Source organism: Pteropus medius, unplaced genomic scaffold, assembly GCF_902729225.1.
Source record: "Pteropus medius unplaced genomic scaffold, Ma_sr-lr_union100, whole genome shotgun sequence".
Taxonomy (NCBI): domain Eukaryota; kingdom Metazoa; phylum Chordata; class Mammalia; order Chiroptera; family Pteropodidae; genus Pteropus; species Pteropus medius.
In genome coordinates, this window is record NW_024351546.1 from 1,309,321 (window position 1) to 1,332,476 (window position 23,156).

Below are 23,156 nucleotides of genomic sequence, written 5' to 3' on the forward strand. Positions count from 1 at the left end.
CTGAACTAGACCCTACAGCTGGTGAGCTGACCACTCTTCTGTCCTTAGCCATGGGGCCCAGTAGGGTGGGGGGATGAGAGGATTTTGGAGTTCAGCAGATCTCAGTTCTAGTTCTGCTTCAATAATTTAACAGCCTTATGACTCTGAGCAAGTTGTTTGAATTCCATAGTTCAATTTCTTTATCTTTGAAATGGGAATTTTAAGAGTAGCTTGCCAGTTGTTTCGGGGATGAGTGGTCATTTATGTAAAGTACCTGAGATCGAAGTATTCAATTCTCTTTCATCTTATTTCCATCCTTTTCCCTCTTCTTTAATAAATGCATAGCCATTCATTAATTTCACATTTATTTAATTCTGCCAAATGCCAAGAGGTGGTTCAGACAGTTGTGGTGCCTGCCTCACAAAGTTCACAATCCATTTTGGGAGAAGGGGCGGGATTAGGACCCCTGATGGGATGATGCCTGAAGGCCAGCTGCCGGTGACCAGAGGACCTGCCAGCTCTAAAAAATGGTCTCATTTTTTCTAAACTCAGCACCTACAAAGTTATGAGGGAATTTTTGGGATCTAGCTTCAAAGACTGAAGCAGGAAGAAAGCGAGAAACTTGCAGATATGTGTGTTCTTCCTGGATTTGGGGCTCTTTCCCCCAGAATGTAGTCTCACTTCTTGCCCGTCAGTGCACAGTGCCATCTGAGAGTTGACATGTGAGCAGTCAGCCCTGCATCCTGTTTTACTCTTTGCTTCTACTCTGGGTTTCTTTTCTTAAGGAATGATTGTCATGTGATACTGCCAAGACTGCAGCCTTCTCAATGACAGCACTAAACAGCTCTGTGCCTGGTGTCCCTAGGGGTGTCATTCGGAGCCTGTCAGGAAAACAGGAGCTGCTCTAGGGCTCAGAGGAAGAGGAGGTCAATACAGGGGATTACACTTCACTAGAGAAGATGGCCCACTGGTCAGGAACATGTGAAAAGGGCCCAGCCTCACAAACTTTGGGGAAATGCTGTCACAGCCACAGGGCCATACATACTCAGTAGAATAGCTGTGACATGGGAACAGTGGACACCACCAGGTGGCTGGCAAGGCTGTGGTTTAACCCAAACTCTCAGACACTGCTGGTGGGGGTGTAAATTGGCAGAGCCACCTTGGAACACTGTTACCAGTGTTTGTTGAAGCTAAATGTAGGTGTATCCTATGACCTGGAAATGGTGTACCTTACAGAAGTGTGCCTCTTCACCAAAAGGAAGGCTGTAAGATGATCATCACTGCAACATTCGTAATAGCCCCAAACTGTCATTAGTAGGATAGATACATTATGGTAGCCATCACAATGGAGGCTTGTACAGCAATGAAAATGAATAAGCTGCAGCCACAGGCAGCAATATGGGTAACTCTCACCAACAGAACACTGAGCAAAAGGACCAGACTGAGAAGAGTATGTGCACATCGGATGGGTTCGAACAGAGCAAAACTAGTCTGTGGTGTCAGCAAGTGGGATTACCCCTCGAGGGGAGTAGTGGCACTCCCTTTTTTGACCTGGGTGCTAATTACACAGGTGAGAATCCATCAAGCTGTGCTTGGAGGGTTTTACAATTTTCTGCCAGTATATTATACTTCATAGAAAATAGTATGCAGCTGAGGAAGGCAGGCCTGCCCTCAGGCACCAGCAGAATCACCTGCCACTCTCTCCCGCACACCTGTAGGGCCCGTGTCGTGTGTTCTAGCACCTGACACGCTGTCTTGTGGCTGTTGGTGTCTGTGGCTTTCTCCCCTTCCAGACTGTGAAGGTCTGGGAGCTCAAAGTCCTCACTGGTCTGATTCATCAGGGTGATTCATCACCATGGGCTGGATATCTGGCATAGAATAGGTGCTTGGTAAGTGTTTGCAAGAATAACGAAAGGAAAGTGTGTATGCGCAAGCAGGAAGCAGTGACCCAGTGGGGCTTCTGGGAGGAAAAGAGGCAGCTCTTGCCAAGAAGGCTTTTTGGTGGCAGCTGTGTTTGGAGAACAAGCAGGACAGGGAGAAAGTGGGGTTTCCGGATGAAGACCTCAGGTGTTCCATGTGACAGTTGGCAGTGGGTGGTGAAGCTGTAAAAATAGGTTGGGGTCAGATTGTGAGGGCCCTTGGATGACTGGGAGACAAGTGTGGCTTTCCTTTGGGATAGTGTTGGGAGTTCTTGAAAGGCTTTAAGCTGGAGAGAGATTGGAGCTTGAATATCCAGAAGAATAATTTGGAGAAAAATTCAAGAGAGCCACTACACTTGAGTAAGGTCACCAGTTTAATGCTAAACATGCACATATGAGGTAGAGATGACCAGCAGACGACTGAGAAGTGTAGACATAGAGTTTTGTGTCCTACAAGATGACGGTCACTGCGATTTTTGTGATCATGTGCTGTGTGCCAGGCTCTTATCACAAATCTTTGCAGCAGCCCTGCAAGGTGGATTTTATTACACATTTTGCAATCAAAGAAATTGGGGATCAGGTAGAACAAGCTGCTGCTGGGTAAAGCCAGAGCTCCAGTCTCCACTCGTTCCCTCACACCATGCCACCTCCTAAATTGGCTCAGGAAGCAAAGCTTCAGGAGAACGTGGTTGACAGTGTCAAGGCTGTAAGTCAGAGAGGACTAGGATTGAGAAGATGCCTCTTAATTGCTTTAAAGGATATGTGAGTCATGTTGAGGGGCCCTTTTCAGGACTACAGTAGAGACTGAAGCCGTGTTACGTGTAGGGTTATTTGGGTCCACAGTGAATGAGGGAAGTGGTGGAAGCAGGTGTAGACCACTCTTTCAAGAAGTCTTGTCACTCAAAGAGAGAACATTGGTAGTTTAAGAGAGAGTCACTTGAGCCTATTTATGGGAGGAGGAAAATTCATAATGTGTCTCTGAGGGGACCCTGGGGGAAGCCAGTCCCAAAAGTGGTAGGAGGGCGTGCATTTGGTAAGGGCTGGCTTTACCTGGCAGGACCGTTCTCAGAGAGGTCATGCTCTGGCTCAGAAGGTGGAGTCAGTTTCCAGAGGCGTGGTGAGTGTCCTGTGTTGTTCGCAGAACTGTTGACAGCCAACTGTTCTGAATGGCCAGCAGACATTTCTGAGTGTGGGGAGGCTTGATTTGTGTCAGGCCCAAAGTCGGTACCACAGAGTCAGAGAGGCTTGCCATTTAAGGTGCAAAACCGAGACAAAGCAAGTATTCCCAGTGTGACACGCCTGCAGAGAGAAGCTGCCAGAGCAGTGGGAATTCAGAGGAAGGAACAGATAACAGTGACCTGAAAACAGTGCAGCAAGAAATTGGCCCGAGTGGGGAAGGAGCCTGCCTCCTGATTGTTGTGGGGAGCAGTTCTTTACCTACTGAGTTTGTAAAGGTCTGAGCCCAAAGGACTTCTGAAGGTGATTGACTCTGGAAGTTCTTCACCAGGTGAGCTAAAGAAGGATACCTGCACACCTGGTACCTCACTAGTAGCACTTTCTGGTAACGGTACCAGCATAAAAATGGGTATTTGGTATGTTCTCAGCTGTGTACTGGAAGTGAAAGAGCATATTACTTAGAGATTTAGAATGGCCTTTCTAAGCAAGAATGGGCTTTTTTGCCTGTGCCAGTGGGACCCAGGGCCTTTGATAAGGGTGATCAGTGAAACAGGAGGAAATAAATCAAGAACCATTGCTCCAATTCAGTTTTTTTCACAGATAAGAAAACGAGCCCTAAAGGCAGCCAAGCGAGTATACACTTGGTAAGGAGGTTTTTAGATCTGAAGAGACCTTGGTTTGAATTACAACTTCACTACCTCCTGGCTTCATAGGTATGATCAAGTCACTTAAGCCTTGGGAGTCTTCATCTTTATAGGGTGACAGTAATAGTTACATTTTCAAGATAATAAAGAACATAGCATAGAATCTAATCTGTTGTAATATATGATAGTATAGATAGTAGCTGCCATTGCTATTACCGGCCACATAAACAGTATAACTGCTATTGTTCTCTTTGTCCCTAGAGGTCACACGACTAGTTCATAGTATAACCAGGACTCTAGTTCCTTGCCGTTTGTTCTGTCCATTAGTCTTATAGTCTTTCCACTATAGAGTGAGAGTAGTAGTTAATTACAGGCTCTAGAGTTAGATGCTTTTAAGTCTTAGCTTCCACCACCACCAATACCTCCACCTCTCTGATCATCACCTCACCTCTATCCCAAGCTCCAACTCCTCCACTGCCGTTTCCACCATCATCATCACCTCTACGTCCACCATCACTGCTACCTTTACCTCCACCGGCACCATCATCTCCACTATCACCATCGCTTCTATCATGTTCACCTCTAACCCCACCACCTCCACCCCTCTCACCCCCACCATCCTCATTTCCACCTCCACGTCCACTTCCACCATCACCCTCACTTTCACCACCTCTTATTACCTTCACCTCCACCTCCATCTCATTAGCTCCAGCACCACAACTTGTCTACCTCTACTCTGTGTATTGCTTCTGGTATGTTTGCTAAAGATCTGTTTCTTTACCCCACAGTCTCATCTCATCCTTTGCAGAAATCCTCTCGTGTATCTCACAGTAACCTCTCAGGTGAAGAGGGAGCAGAGTCTACAGCCTCTGTTGCCCATTTGGAGAGGCTGCAGCTTCCCTGGGCCTTGTGGCCAGGCTTTTCTGGAATAGATGTCTGAGCCAGGGAACCCGCCGAACTGGTGACACACCTCCTCTTTGCTTCACATACCTAAGTTATGTCACTTAGGTTTTATGGCAGTGGGGATAGGAAGTAGGGGAGGAGTGGTTATCTCAAAGGAAAATGAGGACACTCAAAGAGGTTGAGATGGTATAAGGTTTCACAGCTACTAAACTTCAGATCTAAGACTTAGACAGTTCTTTCTGAATCTGCATCTATAAAATAGGAATAATAGTAGTTCCCTTCTTGTAAGATAGTTATAGTTTTGAGAATTAAATGGATAAAATACTGCTAACAAACTCTACCTCTGTCTCCAAAGCTGGTTTTCTTGGTGATCACTAGCTAACATTTGCTGAGTGCTCCCCACTTGAAAAGCACTGGCCAAGCACCTTACCTGGACTGCCTCCTTTGACCTTCAAAGAACCCAGTGATCTAGGTGATAAAAAACCAACTGCCCTGGTCTCAGTCCTTGCTGTGAAAGTGCCAGGTGTGTTCTCAATGCATGACATGTGTTCATTCATTACATCCTCAAAACAATCGTATAAGGTAAGAACTGTTACCATCCTCACTTTATAGGTAAAGAAACAGGCTTTGAAATAGGCAGCAGTTGTGTGAATGATTTGGGATTGTAGGGAGCAGTCAGAATTTGCTGTTCATAGTCCCTGGCAGGCTAAATTCAGGGGATCAGTTGTTCATCAGCTACTCAGGGTATTGTTTGAATCTTTATTAAAATGATATGCAATTGAATTTACTGTAAGTAGAATAGTACAGTAGTAAAATGAACCTCTCTGTTCCTATCCCCAGACTTAATTTTGCCACATTTCTTCATATCTATCCCCTTCTCCTTTTTTGTTCGTTGCTTAGTACTTTACAGCAAATCCCAGTGACCATGACCTTTTCCATACATCCTTTGAAATGTGTCTCTAAAAAGTATGGACATTTTCTGACATAACTACGGCATTGTTATCTTGCCTCAGAGAATTAACATTGATTTCTACAATTTCCTAAAAATCTTTTTCCAGGGTTTGCGTTTGTTTGTTTGTTTCTAGTATAAGTCAGTATCCACCAGAGTCACCAGATTGCCATTAGTTCTTAGGCTATTAAGTCTCTCGTCACCGAGAACAGACCCTACTCCCTTTTCTTGGGCCAGCAACTTATTGCAAAAATTCTTTAGGTCCTCATTGTCATTTTTCTCCTTCATTCTATTGAACTCGGTCCAGAGAAGTAAAGGTAAATACTGCAGGGAAAGCCAACTGTATCCTGTGTTAGGAGACAGGAAATTATCATGCAAGGCCAGAATCGAATCACAGTGGTGAGGTGGCTGTTCATGGCTGCTGATTTATGTCATTCACTCTATTATTGGTTCTAGGGTCCTTTTAAGCACAAGCTCAATCACTATCTTCTCTTGAAGTGGTCTCTGCACCACTCCTGGCAGCAGCTGCATTAACATGCAGCAGTTCCTGCTCCAGGGTCATTGTCTGTTGGTTTTCCTCCAGCACATTAGGTCTCCTAAATAGGTACTTATAGGATGAAGAGCCATAAGTGCGTACCACCTATCTCTGCTGGAAAAGACCCAATTAAACAATAATTTTAATTAAATAGGGACTCCATGGCCTTTTTTTTTTCCCCTTTCTTTCTCAGCTCTTCCCTTCCCAGCCTCAATCAGCTCGATCCGACCAGGTGAATTTCCTTGGGTCTTTCTTTCACCCCTTGGCCACCGTGATGGCAAAATGCTGAGAAGGGATTCCAAAATTACCCTGTGGCCTCTCTCTCCTGGTGCTCTGCCACCCTACCGCAGTGGGGCCAAGTCCTGCCCAGGTCATTGAGCTTAAGGCTCTTGATTTTCCTTTGTCCTCCTTCCATGATGGCAGTGCCTTGCTGATCTCTCTCTTGAATGGTAGCCATCACCTCCCTGTTGGTGTTGCATTAGTCAGACCTCCACTTGTGATCTGGCATCTACTCGTTGCAGGAGAACTCTTCCTAAAGCCCACCAATGATTCCCTGCTCATTCAAGAGAAAACTGAGATTCCTCAGCATAGACTCGCATGTGTGTCCTGCTTTTCTCCAGCCAGACCTAGCATGCTGTCTGGCCACACGGCCTCTTCCTGGACACTAGGATCACCCTAGAGGCCTTCTCTGACCACTTCCCACTGCCCCCTCCAAGCCAGGCTGCCACATAACCTAACTTGCTGTTTTGTCCCCAGAGTGAGCTTAGTGCTTGATAGGTGCTTGACACAGTGGCTCAGCGGTTAAGAGAGATGACAGCACAGAGCAGCCAGCAGCAGAGTGAGGCTGTGGTGCATGCACGTAGATGGAGGTGGTTCTCTGCATGTAACTGCATGTTGCTCGGTGCCAGCAGGAGAGCCAGAATCTCTCTGCCCAAAAACCTCTGCCTCGGCACTAGGCATCTCGGGGAATTACCCAGCGGTCTGCTTGAAGCTTATCCAGCCATGGGGCAGCATTGCCTTTTAAAAAATTGCTGATACTTATTGCTTAGGTAATACATGTTCACATTAGAAAAAAACAAAAATTGGAGCTAAGCCCCAGGAATAAAGTGCTGTTTGCTAAATCAGCCCTCCAACTGGAGAGGCAACTATGGTTAACATCTTGGTGGACGCTGCCCAGACCGTTTCTGTTGTGGCAGTGTTAGTCACAGTATAGAATATTTGCAAAAATGGATTATAACCATCCATGTCGTTTGGTAACCTTTAAAAAACTCTATTATGGACCGTCTTTCTACATCAAATCTATTTCTATACTTAATTAGTTGCATACTATTCCTACTTATGTCTATGCCATAACTTTACCAGTTCCCTGTCATTGCAGTGTTAAGTTGCTTTAAGCGTTTCTTATTAGGGAAAACGGGGGCGGTATCCTTTGGCCACCTTTATTGCTACCTGAATTCAGTTATTACTAAAAATATTTAGAATTGCAGTTACTGGGTCATAGATTGTGTCTATCCTTCAGGCTTGTGGTCACACCTTGCTAGATTGTCGTGCAATAAGGTTTGTAACACTTCACATTTCTACCAGCAGTATATGACAGTTCTGGGCTCCCTTCCTTTCATTGGCATTGGCTATTTTCTTTCCATCTGTTAAATTAATTACAAGTGTGATGCGTGTTTGCAAGAAGTTGAAGCTCTACAAAAGCGTGCAAAGTATGGCCCAGACTCTCCAGAAGAAACATTGGTAGGTGTGCTTCTGTCCATCCCCTGTGACTATCAGTCTCATTCATGTGAAGAACACAGGCGTGGTTTGTTTTTCACAGATGGAGTTGTAATTTATTATTTCCTAACTTGCTTCTTGCACCTAAGTATGTTTTGGACAACTTTGCTCATTAGTTCTCTGCACATCAGATCTACTGTTTTCTTTTTAATTACTGCATGATGAGGATTACCATTATTTATTGGTTTTCCTGTTAATGGATATTTAGGTTATGTTTAATCTTTCACAATTAATTTTAATGGGTACATCCAAATTCTCTTCAGAACTATGTACCAACAAAAAGGGTTAGTGAGTCTCCCCCAACATCTGTGCCATCACAGCCTTCTATCAGCCTTAACTGTGTGACCTTAGGCAAATTAGTTAACTCTTCTGAGCCTAGATTTCACGTTCTTCGGGGAATAATAACAATAACCTCATTGGACTAAATAAGGACTGAATGAGAGAACACGTCGCCATGCCTGTCGCCATGTGTGTAGATAACTGTATGGTCGTGTTCCTTCCTCCTGAGGTCATCCATCCCTGTAATGGACAACTGCAGTTCTCTGCGTTGGGGTCAGCTCAGGTGTACTGCATGTAACTGTGACTCACTGGTTCTACTTACATGCTGGGTAGTAACAGCTGTTACAGAGAGCCGCACAGGAAAAACCTGTGTGGTTCATCAGAGAGGTGAAGACTAACCGCCACCACCCTCTCGTGCTCCCCCTCTCCTTCCCACTTAAACTGTCATCCCCAGTTCTCTCAGACATACCTCACAGGAAGTAATCTGAAAGTTCTCCTTTTGGTAGATTTAAGTTTGTCCCTGTCTCCATGGTCCCCTGGAACTGAAGCCAGTAGGCAGGTTTGATTGGATGGGGCAGGACGAGGCTCGTTGGTCCTTCTGTGGGGATGTTTCTCCCCGGCAGGGTTGCTAAGCTGCATTTGGTTGTGATTGGCAGCTTTGCTGCACTCATGTTTAGGTCCCTTGGTCGCCTGTGTATACACTGCCAGGAAGCCACATTCTCTCCATTCTGCAAGCATTTAGCCAGGGACTTTTGACCCAAACACAGGACCTTAATCAGGTCCCTTCATCTCATTGGAATGGACAGGGCTGTTCAGCTTTTCAAGATAGGTTTGGATTCTGATTCTGTTATTCATCCAACATATTTGGTCTTTCTCTAAGCTAATGTCACCTGCACATTTGATCACATGCTGCCTCTCCCTCCTCCAGTCATCAATAATGATGCTGAGCAGGAAAGAAGATGCCACACTTTATGGTCAAGCCATTAGTCTTCATTCTCGAGCCTTCCTGAAATAGGAGTACTGCTCTAGCTCCCTTCTGCTGTTTGGTCCACCCAGACAGACTCTCACTATGCAGTGTTCCCATCATGTCCCCCATCACTCTAGGTGGTGTCCCCATCACTCCATAGGTGGTGTTACTGTACGTGGTGTCTCCATCATTCTAGGTGGTGTCCCCATCACTTTAGGAGTATATCCTCTTTGCTCTAGGCAGTTTCCCAATTACTCTAGGCAGTGTCCCCCCATCACTTTATGACAGAAGTAGGGAGGTGGGTCTGCCTGACTGTTTTCTGTCTTCCTGGGCTGTGTTTCTGAGTACTTAGTCTTATAGGATTCTGTCAGGATTTGTTTCTGGGTCACTAACTATATGTAGTTTGCAAAAATACCTTTTCTCCCTTTGCTAAATTGGACGTTGTCTTGTCTTGGGCATCTTCCCATTTTATCTGCATTCTTGAGATTGCCAGCAATGAACAAATCTGTTCTGTAAGTTAATTCAGAGCTGATATGTGATTCATCTGGATCAGGAGATTTGACTTCATTTAGTATGACTGGATGTTCTCTCACAATCTCCCCCACCCCCACCTTGTGTTTCAATTCCCTCATATCAGTGTTTGATTCACCCTTTTCAGTCTGAAGATGGTTCTCCTTGATAGAAAATGGGAGTTTAGTAGTTCTTTCTCTCCATCATCTGTTAACTGAACACCTTTCACCCCAATATAAACCCATCCCTTCTTGTTCCTATCATGCATAATCTAATTTTAAAAGGCCCCCCTCCCTTTTTTTGTCCTTAACATTTTCTGAATGGCTTAGCTTGCCTGGGCCTCAGCTCTCCTGTTCCTGTTTTTATAGGCCTAGGCCACTCCTTTTTGCTCTCGGCTGGTTCCGTGCCCTCCTTCCCTCTGTTGGATGCGGCGCTTCTGTGTATGCATTCCACTGCCCCCAGAGACCGTCTAGGTCAGGAACTCTCGGGGATCTCACTCTTGGGAGCACAGGGCAGGAATCACCTCTACATCTTCAAATCGTGGCTCTCCTCCCAGGGAAGGGCCCTGGGGGAGCAAGCAGGGGCCCATTGTGATCTTTAGGTGCACTGGGGCTGAGGACCGCTCACCATCCATTTTTCCTTATTAAAAGCATTCATGATTGCATTCCTCAGAAATGTATTCTTAAACAATTTATTGCTCTTAAGCTGTCCTCTCATTGTAGAGCAGTGGTTTTCAACATGGGCAACTTTCCCCTCCAGACATACTGGCTGTCCTTACTGGGGAAAGTGCTATTGGCATCTAGTGGATAGAGGTCAGGATGCTGCTAAATATCCTGTCATGCCCAGGATGACCCCACAGCAAGGAATTATCCCACACAAAATGTCAATAGTGCCGAGGTTGGGAGACCCCACTACAGAGTAACTGTGGGCCTTGTCATCACTGAGGTGCCTGGTCACAAGTGCAGGTTTCCTCTGGAGAGTCCTGGTCCATGTGGGGCCCACAGATCAGCATTTTAAGCAGCCCAGAAGTGATTCTAAGCATTTGAGAAACACTGTTTTAGAACGTTGGGTAAAAGCCCGAATTCCTTGGACTCCTCTATGAGGGCCCCAGGCAATCCCAGGTTTAGACCCACTGTCTCCTAAATTGTCAGGAACTCCAAAGTCAAATGGGCCTTTTCCTCAGGCCGACTTAGTTCCAGTACCTTGTTTCTTTGGAGAGCCCAGGTTTTCATCCCTATTTCTAAAACCTTGAGGCCAAATGAGACATCCCTCAGGTGAATGATAGGTAAGGATGCTGCTCCATCCCTACTGCCTCTGTCCCTGGGCTGTGATCTGCTTGAGGTAGGTTGCTTCTCATCTCCCACTCAGGCCTCACCTCATTCCCTCTCTCCTTCAGCCTAAAGCCAGGTGTATTCTAGCATGTTTGAGCTCTTGGGTTAGGCATGTATTTTCTTGATAGCGGGGCTAACTACGCCTCTACCTTCTAGTCAGGACCGTGGAGAGAGTCATAATCCTGGAATAGCTTTTATTGCTGCTTTCTCAGACACAGCTCTTCATAAGTAGCCACAATCATATGAGCACATTTATGTATTTCCACTGGCTATTTCCCATCACATTGACCGTCAGGGGTTGCCAAGCTTTTTAGGGATATTCAGAGACTTGATGGAGGCTACAGAGACCTGTCGTCTTCTCTAGAAGAGAAATTGTTCTGGAGTTGGTCCAGGACCACAGCACTGCCTGCTTTTCCTGTATTGCCTGAATGAGACCTGGTAATTACTCAAGTGCATCATATACAAGGTTTGTCTTTTTTCTCTTTCTCTCCTGAAGCCCTCTCCCTGACTTGCTTCATTTGTTTGTTCTTTCAAGTCCATTATTCACCGCATGCCTCACTGATGTCACCAGTGGTATTGGCAGAGTGAGAGCTGAGGAGGGAAGACTTCATTGTCTGAGCTCAGAGAGACCTCGAGCACACTTAGTCCTTGTCCTGTTGATTCAGGGTGCAAGATGGCTGTTCAGCTTAGGCCTGTTTAGGTTGGTCAACCAAAGGAACTAATCCACAGAGCCAGGTCTGGCTGGAGCACGGTGATAAGACCTCCTGGTTGTTCACGCCCCTTCACTGGCCTCTGCTGACCCTGGCAGCCACCACTGCTGAACAGAAAGCTGTGGCCTCACTGCTCCTTACATGAGCTTTCAAGTGACCACCTGTAGCTGCCATTTGTCAGGTGCCTAAGAATCAGGCACATCCCCTGAGGCTTTATCTGCCATCACACAGGTCTTGAAAGGTGGATGCAGTCATTCCCAATGGCCAGATGAGGACTTGAGACCTCAGAAACTACAAGAAGCTTATGCAAGGCCACCAGTCTCATAAATGGTGGAACTAGGATTTACACCTAGGGCTGGCCAATTTCAGGATCTTTAGTCCGACCTCCACTGTTCAATCTGTGATGTGTTTAACTTTGTAAAGAGCAGGCAAATATAAATCAGAAATGGAAATGGCCACAGCCCTGCAGAAGTAGCCATGTTGCCCTGCCTGTTCCGTGTCCAGACTGTGTCCTCTCTGTATAGTCTGATGCCATCTCCTGCACTTGTGAAGTGCTTGTCTGAGTTGCTCTTAGCTGCTTTGGATTGTCTCTCTCAAGGCAGCCTGTAGTTTGCACAAATACTTTAAGATATAGTGTTTATCTATAGCTTTGTTCCTGTTTTCAAGATCAATAAAAGTGTTCATAGTAAAGTCTAATCCAGAAGAAGCCTTAGGAACAAAAGTGGGTCATTGATTCAGGAGAAAAAAGTCAAGAGTTGAAGGTTAGGGAGCTCGTGCCTGTGCCGTTGGGCCTGGCCAGTGGCAGGAGTGCCAAAAGCTATATGAGGCCACATGTGGAGGCGGTTCCATGTGGATGGTTCACCATCACTTTAGACTATCGTCTTCCCCTGGAAATGTGTGGTTCATGGCCCTGCTTGTCCTCCATGTTGGAAAACTCAAAGTCTGCTGGGCTCTTTTCTCTCCGTATCCCTGTATTTCCTGCATTCAATTCATTCCCACACTTCTGAAAAAGTTAAAAACTGTCTCCTCCTCTTCATCTTCACTGCTCCATCATCTTTTACCTAGATGAGAGCAGTTGTCCCTAATGGTCTCCTTACCTTTAGTGAGAGTCCCCATAGTCCATATTCCTCATTGTCACAAACTGACCCTGCTGGTCCCATGCTCAAAAATATGGTCCCCATCCTTGTGGTCTTCACTTCACAGTCTTGGGCACTCACCCTCTGCTTGCCGTTGGCTCATAGTTCCCGCAGCCCCACCTCACGCTCTCCCACCAGCAGAACTGTCCTGCTTCTGCTTTGGGGTACACTCAGTGCTCCTTTTTTGGGCTTGTCTGAAATGTACTTCCACCCTGTCCTGTACTTCAGGGATCCCCAACCCCTAGGCTGCAGACTGGTACTGGTCTGTGGTCTGTTGGGAATGCCGCCGCACAGCAGGAGGTGAGCAGTGGCCGAACAAGTGAAACTTCATCCGTATTTGCAGCCGTTCCCCAGCGCTAGCATCACTGCCTCAGCTCCACCTCAGATCACTAGGCATTAGATTCTCATAGGAGCACCGGTCCCTGGTGCCAAAAAGGTTGGGGACTGCTGCTGTACTTTACCTGTTCAGTTCCTGCATCCACTTTAAGACTCAGCTGAGCCATTTCTTGCTCCAGGAAGCCTCTCTGGATCTTTCTGGCAGAGCTCAGCATTTCCTAGGCCCTGTGTTGGCCACTGCATCCTGACATTGGTTAGTCTCTTGCCTTAATTTGAGTTTCAGGTCAGGAAGTGACTCTTATACTATATCATAGCACCAGAGATCCAGAATCCAGAGCAGAAAAAAAGGGAGAGAAGGGTACTCTGTGGAATGGTACCCCTCTTCCAGCACTGTAGGCTCATTATATGTGTCTCACAAGAGGGCCGGCCCCCACAGGCTCCATTCAGAGGGAAGGGCTTTCTACCTTCTCATCAGTGGCAGCTTAGGTCCGTTACTGGATATCAGCGGACTGTAGGGGAACAAGGTGTAGGCACATGCTCACACTGCATCAAAGCCATGTCAGAGTCTTCCCTCAGACATTCAGAACATCAGCACTGATGCAGGGTGAGGGTTATGAATGAAGTGAGTTCTGGTTTTATAGTATTTCATTAAAGACCTTTAGGGTTTCTGGTGAGGGCTCTTGATGGCATCATACTTTATGAAGTTTTAAATAAACCAAAATCAGTTTAGAGATGTTTCAGTGTTCATTGAACCCTGCAATCCCAGATTTTAAAGTCAAGCACAGGGAGGTTAGGTTATTTACCCAAGTTAAATGGCTTAGGTAAGCGCTTCTAAAATACAGTGCTCCATATTTTATATGAAATGCTTTGAATGAATGAATTCATGTACTGTTACAGGTTCTCTCTAAGGAATAATCACCATGAAAACCTGTAGGATTCCATGCTTTCTGCTGTTCTCCCAGGAGGAATATAGGTTGTTTTGTTGTCTCTTGTTAAAATGGTCACACTTGCCCAATATTTTGGATATTCTAGTGGCATCTAATGAGAAAACCAGTTATCAGTAAAATAAATAGAAATATGGCAGAATCTGCTAATTAACTCCTGGTTGTTGATTCTAGATGACTTTACCTCATCTAGAATAATGGTACTCACAGGATACTTACTCTGTGCCAGTCACTCTGTGGCTCATATAACCTGCCACTTCATAGATACTCAATAAATGACTCATGAGCAAATGAAAAAGAGCTTCTAGCCAACTTGGAGGGAAACTGCTTTCGAATCAGGTTTTTACCAACCCCAGTATCCAGCAGTGGACATGACTGGCATTTTATGTGTGGGAGGAGGAGGCGGGGTGGGGTGCTTGGAAAGGAGCCTGGTAAGTTCTAAGGATACAAAAGCAGCAGTAAGATATTTGGGAGTAAAGTGAATGTGAAGGTTTCTGAGCTTTGTGAGAAGAAACTGTTCTAAATTGTCAAGACTCCAGGGATGTTTGCCCACGTGTGGGAACTGTGTATGAGGCAACAGATCTGCTTGCCAGATCTGTGACGGTGTTGTGTTATCATTTTTGGTACTCGTATTTTGTGACATTTTAAAAAATGTGGAGAAGTATAATTGTTAACATTTTATGTTTTGTCAGCAGTGTTTTTGAAAATATATCACTTCTCTCACGAATTTGTGATCTTAAAAACATAGGGAACACTTATACAGTATCAATTATATCCTATGAACACTTTCCCCCCAGTGTACTGGAATGTTCTTCATCGGAAAATGAGATTCACTTCACAGAAATTCATTTTGAAGCAAACTTTAACGGAATACATTTATTCCATTAAGGTAAACACCCTTTTTTTCTTTTAGATTGGCTCTCAAATATGTTAATGATTGAAGGAAGAATAAGAATTATGAAGAAAGTCAGAAAAACCGGCTCAATAAAGTTTAAAGAAGGAAAGTGGATGAATAAGTCAACAGATTGAGAAATATGAACAGAATGGAGAGAACAGGTTTAAATGGGATCAGAGAGGCACTGAAGGGGTTTTGATAAGAGAAACATTCATATTATGAAGATTTTAAATTGCTGAATGATTAACTGGTGACCGAGGCCAAAGTCATGCCTCTGCTAAAATAAGAAAATATGTTAGAACTGTGTAATCTCCTTAGTTTTCAAAAAGAAATTCAGGAAGAATAAACCAGAAACTAGTGAGATTATTACTTATTGGGGGTGAATAGAAATGGGCTGGGAAGACAGGGAAGGGGATGGGACATCTCTGAGTATATTTTTAATATCTAATTTGAGTTTTGAACCATGCTTATGTTTCACACATTAAAAATTAAATAAACAAAGATGGGTTTAAAAAATTAATACAAACAAATGAGCCTAGCTATATATCAGATGGACACCACCCCACACAGAAAGAACAATATTAAATTAGGTGGATTACTTGTCTGAGTGAGATGGGAAGATTCATCTCTCCCTGCTTATTCCTACTAAATACAACTGTGAACCCTGGAAATAAGTTGAAAGGCAACCATAGGAGGACTCTGAAAGATAGGAAGAGAAAAGGAAGCTGGCTAAGGACCGTGCCACTGGAGGAATAATGCAGCCTGGTGCCTCACGAGCCTCCACCTAACAACAGCAACCCAGTGCCATTTTCTCTGCCCCCTTACCTTTGTGGCAGACATTGCCCAGGTAGGCTTATTGTTCTACCAGATTGAGAGGGAGTCCTGCCAACCATACTGAGTAGGTCCAATGGCACCAACAAAAGGAAATCAAGTGGAAACTCCACTGACAAGTGGCCCCAAGAAGTATTCTTCATTCCTGCAGGCCAGAGATTCCTTTCCTTCCACCCAGAGACCTCCAAGTGGCTCAACAGCACTAATAGGGGATTGTGCCACAACAATAATTTTCTTAATGGTCGCACTGAATAATACAATACACATATATAACTTACCACAATCTACTGGCATCAATGTTTTACTACTTAAAGTACAGAAATCTTACTTCCATTTAGGTTCTTTTCTTCTCTTTACTTTTTAAAACTTTTGCTTTGAGCATTTTTTTCTTACATTTGCCTCACATCAGACTGAGAGCGTTCTTTGTCCAGTTAGTTACAGACTCTACTCCCTACTAGAGACCACAGGTAGCTAGGAAGCACTGGCCTGGGAAGTGCTCTTTGTCCTGTGGACCAGAGAGTACTTTCTCTTACCTAGAGACACCAATAGGGGACTAGCAGGGGACATCCTGCCACAAGTTGCCAGAGTAGTGCTCTTTGTGTCCTGTAGGTCAGAGATTCCCTTCTATTATCTGGAGGCACTGGGAGGCCTGACACTGGCAGGAGGGATTGCCCTCCAAGTGGGTGGTAGGGAAGCACTCTGTCCCCACAGCCTAGGCAAGCACTTTCTGCCCCTACAAGCAGCCCCAGCAGGGATCAGCAAGAGCCCCAGTGGCCTTAGATGAACCAAACAGACCAAAATAGTACAATGAAGGCTCTGATTCAAGAAGCTGAGCAAATCTCAAAGAAGATAAACCAAAAGAAATCTATACCTAGACTCATAATAATGAAACTTCTGAAAACTAGAGACAAAATATCTTGAACCAATCAGAAAATCAACATATTAGTTACAAGGTAACATCAATTTGAATGACAGTGGAATCTCATTTAAAATCATGGCAGCGAGAAAGAAATGGCATATTTTTTAGGTGCTGAAAGAAAAAATCTATTAGCCGCAAATTCCATACCCAGAAAAACTATCCTTTAAGAATGAAGAGGAAATAAGACATTCTTAGATTTTGGAAAACTGAGAATTTGTTGCTAGCCGATCCACCCTTAAAGAATGGCAAAAGTAAGTTCTTCAGACATAAGGAGAATGATATAAGAAACAATCTTGGAACATGGAAAAATAATAGAGAACAATGGAAAAGCAAAAATATGGATAAATGAAATATGTTTCTCGTGAGTTTTTAAAATTATGTTTATGCTTGAAACAAAAAATGTAACACTGTCTGATGTGAGGCAAATGTAAGAAAAAAATGCTCAAAGCAAAAGTTTTAAAAAGTAAAGAGAAGAAAAGAACCTAAATGGAAGTAAGATTTCTGTACTCTAAGTAGTAAAACATTGATGCCAGTAGATTGTGGTAAGTTATATATGTGTATTGTATTATTCAGTGCGACCATTAAGAAAATTATATGACACAATATACTCAAAAACCCTGTTAATAAATCAACATGGATCCTACGAAATGTTTAAATAACCTACAGGAAGGCAAGAAAAGAGAAACAGAGGACAAACAGAAAACATACAATAAAATGGTAACTTAAGTTCTAACATGTCAACAATTACCTTAAAGGTAGATGGTCTAAATATACCAATTAAAAGGCAAAGGTTGCCAGATATATTACACACACACACATGTACACACACACACACACACACACACACACACACCCCTACACACCTACTTTTGCTGTCTGTGAGAAACTCAGTTCAAATATAGTAGTAACAAGTTTAAAGTAAAAGGATGAAAAAAGAGATATATTATGTAAACATGAATCCAAAAAAATAAAAAACAGGAGTGGCTATATTAATATCAGATAAAGTGCTTTAAAACAAGGAAAATTACTGGACACAAAGAAGGACATCATATGATGATGAAAGGATCAATCTACCAGGAATACATAGCAATCCTAAATATGTATGCACCAAAGAATAGAATCTTAAAATACATGAAGCAAAAACTGATAGGGCTGATAGAAGAAATATGCAAATCTAAAATCATAGTTAGGGAGATGTCAACACCCTCTTCTCAGCAACTGATAGGCCAGAAAATTCAAGAAAATCATCAAGATATAAAAGATTTAAATGACACAAACAACCAGTCAACAGGATCTAATTGACATATAAAGAATACTCCAAAAATAGCAGAATACATATTTTTTCGAGCACTCATGGAACCAAGATAGACTATATCATGGACTAAAAACAAACTTTAACAAATTTAAAATAATTGAAATCAACATATCAAAATATGTAAGATACAGCTCAGGCAGAGCTGAAAGGGAAATTTATAGCAGTAAATGCTTACATTAGAAAAGAGGAAAACTTTCAAATTAAATTTAAGTTTCTACCTCAAGAAACTAGAAAAACAAAATAAACACAAAATCTCATAATAATGAAGGAAGGAAGTAATAAAGATAAGAACAGAAATCAATGTAATTGAAACAGGAAAATAATAGAATTAAACAAAAAGCTGGTTCTTGGACAAAATTAATAAAATTAATAAACCTTTAGCAAGAGTGACAAAACGAGAGAAAACACAAATCACCAGTGTCAGCAGTGGAACTGGTTATATCCCTGTGGAATCCAAAGCCATTAGAAGAGAATAAGGTACTTACTACTATGAACAACTTTATGCTTATAACTTCAACAGTATAGAACAAATGGACTAATTCCTCAAAAACCACAAACTAATAAAAATCAAATCAAGATGAACTTGATAACCTGAATAGTCCTGAATAGTAACTACTAAAGAAATTGATTGTGTGATTTTAAAACTCCAGAAAAATAAATTCCAGGCCCAAATGGTTTCTCTGGAAATTTGTACTAAAGAGTTAAAGCATGATTAAAACCGATTTTACACAATCTCTTCCAGAAAATAGAAGATCAGGATGAACTTCCTAGCTTATTTTATGAGGCCAGGATTATCTTGACAGACAAATAGTATTACCAAACCAGGCAAAGACAAATGAAAATCACCAACCAATATCATGAACTTAGACACAAATGTCCTCAACAAAATATTTGCAAACTAAATCCAGCAGTGTATAAAAAGAATTATATACCATGTGTATATAAAGTGGGGTTTATTCCAGGTATGTAAGGATGGATCAATGTTTGAAATCAGTCAGTGAAATCCACCATATCAACAAGCTAAGGAATAAAAAATATGATCATATAATTGATATAGAAAAACATTGGGAAACATTAACAGCCATTCATGATAAAAAAAAAGAAAAGAAAAGAAAAGAAAACTCTCGGGAAATTAGGAATAGAAGGGAACTACCTTAACTTGTTACGGAGCATGTACCAAAGAGTTTATGGCTAAGATCATATGTAATGATGAAATACTGAATGTTTTCCCCTAAGACCAGGAACAAGGCAAGGATATCTGCTCTCATTACTTTTACTTAACACAGTGCTGGAGTTAAGCCACTAGTAAGACACTAGTCACTGCAGTAAGCTAAGAAAAAGAAATTAAAAGCATATGAATTAGAAAGGAAGAAATAAAACTGCCCCTATCTGTATATGACATGATCATCTACATAGAAGCTCCTAAGGAAGTCTTAAAAAAATAAAATAAAATAAAAAAACAAACCTCCTAGAACTAATAAAAGAATTTAGCAAGGCCACAAGACCCAAGATCAACATACAAAAATCTATTGTATTACATATTGTTGTATACTAACAACATCTGGAAATTCAAACTAAGACCACCAGAAGCATGATCTATTAAAGGAAGAATCTGATACAATAGACCTCATCAAAATTAAAAAATTTCGTTCTGTGAAAGACCCTGTGAACAAAATGAAAAGAGAAACTACAGACTGGGAGGAAATATTTGCAAACCACATATCAAAAGGCTATTATCTAGATTATATAGAGAATTCTTAAAACTCACCAGTGGAAAAAATAGTTAAAACAAACAATCCAATTCAAAAAATTAACCAAGTACATAAAAAGACATTTAACAACATTAGCCATTAGAGATATGTAAATTAAACCCACAATGAGATATCACAACATACCTATCAGGATAGCTAAAATAAAAAATAGTGACAACTCCAGATGCTGGTGAGGATATGGAGAAACTAGGTCACTCAAACATTGCTGGTAGTAATGTAAAATAGTACAAATACTCTGGAAATAGTTTGACAATTTCTTATAAAACTAAACATAGAGTTACCGTATAACCCAGCCATTGCACTCTTGGCATTTATCCCAGAGAAGCAAAAATTTACATTTACACAAAACGAATATTCATAGCAGCTTTATTCACAGTAGCCCCAAACTAGAAACAACCCAAATATTCAACAGGTGAATCATAAAGGTGACGGTATGTTCATATATAGAGTACTACTTGGCAGTAAAAAGTAATGAACTATTGATATAAAAATGAATCTTGGATCAATCTCCAGGGAATTATGTTGAGAAAAAAAGCTCATTCCAAATGGTTAAATATTGTGTGGTTTTACTTCTATAACATTCTTGAAATGACAATATTATAGCGATGGAGAGCAGTTTAGTGGTTGCCAGGGTTCAGGGAAGTGGAGGATTGGGATGGAGGGGAAGAAGGTGGTATGGTTATAAAAAACGAGCACAAAGGATCCTTGGGGTGGTGGCATTGTTCCATATTTTGACAATGACGGTGATTATATGCATCTATACATGTGATAGAATTGTATAGAACTAAGTATAGAACTAAATATGCATAAATGAGTGCATGTAGAACTGGTGAAATCTGAGCAAAACTAGTGGACTATATCGGTGTCAGTTTCCTGGTTATGATATTGTCCTGCAGTGATACAAGATGTTAACACTGGGGGAAACTGGGTGAAAGCTACATGGGATCCTCTGTGTTATTTCTTAACTACTCTCTATAAATCTGCAATTATCTCAAAATAAAACATTTAATTACAAATGAATCTAGGTAACTTTTGAACAAAGTACTTTGTACATCCTCATTGGCATATATTCTAAGGAAGAAATCTTGAACTTAGTAGGTTTTTTTTTTTTTCAGCAGTAGAATTGGTGTGGCAATTTCAACCTTATTTATATTATAGGATTGAACAAATGAGTTTCAATATTGTGAGGAACTAGAGTTCTCGCTAGAGGGGAATGGAAGTATAGATATGGAATGGAGGAAGAAGAGGCAGAGCCCCATGGTGTTGGTTTGGAATTAAGAGGAATCAATACAGACCGATGGTTTTTAAGAAATACATTCTTTCTAGTTCTATTCACTGAAAGAACACCAACAAATAAAGACGCCCAAGTAACAGTGAGCACTCCTCTTACCTAGGTCTTGGTTTCTAACTACTATTCATTATTGAAAGGAACCAGTGCTCCTTAGAAACTGGCTAGTTCTAAGAATGGAGCAGGAAATTGACAAGATGAGCCTGGATCATCTTATTTTGTGAAAAAGTAAGGAAGTCTTCAAAAAATGTTGAGGGTATGTGAGTCTATGTGGGACAGAGGAGCCAGGCTGAATGAGGTCCCACTGGCCATGTTTGAGATGGCCCTGTTTGAGCAACAAAATGGGTAATGACAGAAATGGATTATAACACGTCGAATTCAAAAAAAGAATCTAAGTCCGTACTGATATAAAAAATATAGAGAAACAAAAGGAGGGTAAGGAAAGGAAAACTGTCTTTACAAAAGAGTAAACAACTAATATAGAAAGAATGATTATCACTGTTTCGCCACTGTCATAATAATAATTAATTCAGGCAAAAACCATGAACTGATCTAAAACAATTGGATGAAAAATTGTTGGGAAGTAGAATAATCACATGGCCTTACAGCGTCATTCTTTAGGTTATTTATTAATTATAGAGGATAAAGGATATGGTTGCAATTATATATTTCTACATAGTAAATCACCTCAAAACTTAATGACATCCAACAACCGTCTGGCAGTTGGTGCTGCCTGTGAGTTGGGACCTAAGCTGGACTATTGGCAAAAACATTTGCATGTGATTCTCAGTGTGGGCTCTTTTAGGCTTCCTCGCAGAATGGCAGCTGGATCTCAAGAGAGCAAGGTAGAAATGCAAGGCGTTTTATGATCTAGCCTCCCAAGCATTTTCACCATATGCTCTTGAGAGGAGTGTCACATCACATTATAAACAGCATGTAGGATGGGAAACATTGCTGTGATTATCTCTAGAAACTGCCACATTTTACGAAGTTGAGTCTAGTGGTCTCCACCTTAATTTCTTATCCCCATTAATGGTACATACTGAGAAGGGCACTACATCACCTAAATCATTTCTCTACTAAGAATTTTAACCTGAATCTAATCATGAAGAAACAATTATTCAAATGTAAACTGAGGGATATTCTTCAAAAGTTTCCTGGACTCTTTAAACATATCACTATCAAGGTCAGAGAAAGGTGGGAACAGTTTAGATTAAAGAAGAAGAGCCATGTCAACCTTAACTAAGCCCTCGATTGGGGGGTATTCTTGGGACAATTGGAAACAATTAAATGTAGATTTTCTGTTAGTATTCTATTGATGCGAAATGTCCTGAGTGTGGTCATTGTTTTATGTTTATATAGGAGAATATCAGAATATCCTTGTTCTTAGGGGATGCAGCTGAAGTACTTAGGAGTAAAGTGCCATAATTCCAACTAACTCTCAAATAGCTTCAGGTCAAAAGAATGTTGGGGAGGCATTTATCTTACTAGTCTCCAGGTTGTGTAGGTTTCAGATTTTTTCAAAATAAAAATACAGGGGTCAGGGGTGGCTCCATAGTGTAGTGGTTAGCAATTCTGCTTTACATGCAGACGATCTTGGGTTTGCGCCCCAGATGGAGCCATGGACCATACCCCAGGTGCGCCTGGCCCTGGGTGCACGCCGCGAGCGTGTGGGAGGAGACGCCCCGCCTTCAGAGATCCAGTTCTTAAGGGGAAATGGCAACATCCATAGGTCAGGGGTGGAAGTGTTGGGGAGAGTTAAAGAGGGGGAAACAAACACAGAGGTAGACCCCATAAGAACGTCTGCCGATTTTTCAGTGGAAACTTTGCAGGCCAGAAGGGACTGGCAAGAAATATTCAAGGTTATGAAAAACAAGAATCTACAACCATGAATACTCTACTCAGCAAGGCTTTCAATTAAAATGGACAAGGTAAAGCTTAAGGAATTCATCACCAACAAGCCAGTATTATAAGAAATGTTAAAAGGACTTCTGTAAAAAAAGAAGGAGAAAAAAGAAAAACATACAACTAATAAAATAGTG

The 23,156-nt window shown here is 42.1% G+C and overlaps 1 protein-coding gene and 1 long non-coding RNA gene across 2 annotated transcripts in view; both read left to right on the forward strand.

The window, feature by feature from the left end:
* PLXNA1 (plexin A1) overlaps positions 1 to 23,156 on the forward strand; it is a 304,322-nt gene that overhangs the window by 125,144 nt on the left and 156,022 nt on the right.
* Positions 8,406 to 17,698, forward strand: LOC120586989 (uncharacterized). The gene is made up of 2 exons (XR_005648846.1): positions 8,406 to 14,717; positions 15,008 to 17,698. It is a non-coding gene; the product is annotated as an uncharacterized LOC120586989 (long non-coding RNA).